The following is a 1,887-nucleotide window of genomic DNA, read 5'->3' on the forward strand; positions in this document are numbered from 1 at the left end:
TGGGACTGGAGGATTCTCCTGCAGAATCTCCGAGCTGGGTGCACCTGGCCTCACTGGGCGCCTGTGGAATTGAGCTCCAAGCACACGCACCAGGATATGCTGGACACCCGTTTAGCCCACAGGCAGGGCCCATAGCCCATCTTCCAGCTGCACCTCCTATGCCATGCAACAGGGAACATTGCCTGGTTCTCCTGCCCTCAGTAGCAACCCAACCACCACTGGAAGATGTGGGGAGGGAGTAGCCAAACCATAAGAGATAAAGGCTTGATAAAGGGATAAAGGATGGAGAGATACACCATGAGACCTTGTGACAACAAAATAAACATAATGCCATGTTTGTATTAGAATAATAACAATAACTAAAGTTCATTGAGTTTACTATGTGACAGACCCCTTGATAAGTGCCTCACATACGTCATTTCGTTTAATCTTTAAACAACCCTGCAAAGTTCCAGATAACATCTTTATCTTCACTTGACAAATAAGGGAAGGAGAGAGGCACAGAGCAATCTCTAAGTCACAGAGCCAAGAAGCAGCAGAGCCAGGACATGAGCCTGGGACCGTCAGACTCCAGAGCTCTCAGCCACTGCCCTGCTGGAGAAAAAGACCCACCTCTTGTTATCCAGCTGAAAACTATGTTTGAGGCTGGCTTTGAACAAGGCAAGAGATGCTCTAAGAACAGCTTGGAGCTGTGGAAGGTCAATGGCTTACTCGTGATTGATGAAATTAATAAAAAACTATAGCCCACGAACAATGTTTAAATTCATTTTGGCTGAAATTTACTCCATCATTATGAGGGAAAAGAACCATTATCTTCCCGATAGTCCTGAGTTGGTTGATGCATTTAAAAAGCAATTTTGGTAAATTAAAGGATATTTTTACCCTCTCTTCCTGAATGAAAAGCCAATAGAGCACAGAAAAGAGCACGTTTGTCCTCAGAAAGATGGAAAGTGATACACTTGAGGGAGAATTATGCCTGGACGGAGTTAGTAATGACCATGTGATGAAACCTCTGAAAAGAGCCTGTGGCCTAATTATCTGTCCCCAGGCCCATCCAACTGCCCAGAATCCCACCTTTAGAAGTCTGGCTTTTCCCGGTAAGTGGCCTGAGGTGACCTCTAAAAATGGTTCGCTATTCACTTGACCCAGAAAACCCCACAAAATCATGCAAGTCAAGAGGTTCAAATCTTCGTGTTCACTTTAAGATCGCTCTGAAACTGCCCAGGCCATAAAGGGTATGCATATCCGAAAAGCCACCAAGTATCTGAAGGATGTCACTTTAAAGAAGCAATGTGTGCCGTTCTGCTGTTGCAGTGGTGGAGTTGGTAGGTGTGCCCAGGCCAAACAGTGGGGCTGGATGCAGGGTCAGTGGCCCAAAAAGAGTGCTGAATTTTTTACTTCACGTGCTCAAAAATGCAGAGAGTAATGCTGAACTTCAGGGCTTAGATGTAGATACTCTGGTCATGGAGCACATCCAGGTGAACAAAGCCCCCGGGATGCCGCGCAGGACTTACAGAGCTCATGGTCGGGTCAACCCATACATGAGCTCTCCCTGCCACATTGAGATGCTCCTTACTGAAAAAGAACAGATGGTTCCTAAACCAGACGTGGAGATTGCCCAGAAGAAAAAGATATCCCAGAAGAAACAGAAGAAACAAAAACTTATGGCCTGGGAATAAATGCCACAAAAAATAAATGCAAGTAAAAGTAAAAAAAGAAAAGAAAAGAAATCTGTACTTTTGGGTTAAGACACTGTTGTTTCTAGAAGTCTTCTGTTTTCACCTCCTGACAAAACGGACTGTGTCTTATTGGGCTGCGTATCTTTGGGCCACCCAGCTCTTTCCCTAACTTGCTGTGGGACCTTTGGTGGCTACTGCAGACTGTGTC

At 45.4% G+C, this 1,887-nt stretch overlaps 1 pseudogene; it reads left to right on the forward strand.

Moving 5' to 3' along the window:
• The first annotated feature begins 1,219 nt into the window (after window positions 1-1,219).
• LOC132507513 (large ribosomal subunit protein uL22-like) lies at window positions 1,220-1,679 on the forward strand (annotated as a pseudogene).
• Window positions 1,680-1,887: the final 208 nt, after the last annotated feature.

Source organism: Lagenorhynchus albirostris, chromosome 16 (assembly GCF_949774975.1).
Source record: "Lagenorhynchus albirostris chromosome 16, mLagAlb1.1, whole genome shotgun sequence".
Classification (NCBI taxonomy): domain Eukaryota; kingdom Metazoa; phylum Chordata; class Mammalia; order Artiodactyla; family Delphinidae; genus Lagenorhynchus; species Lagenorhynchus albirostris.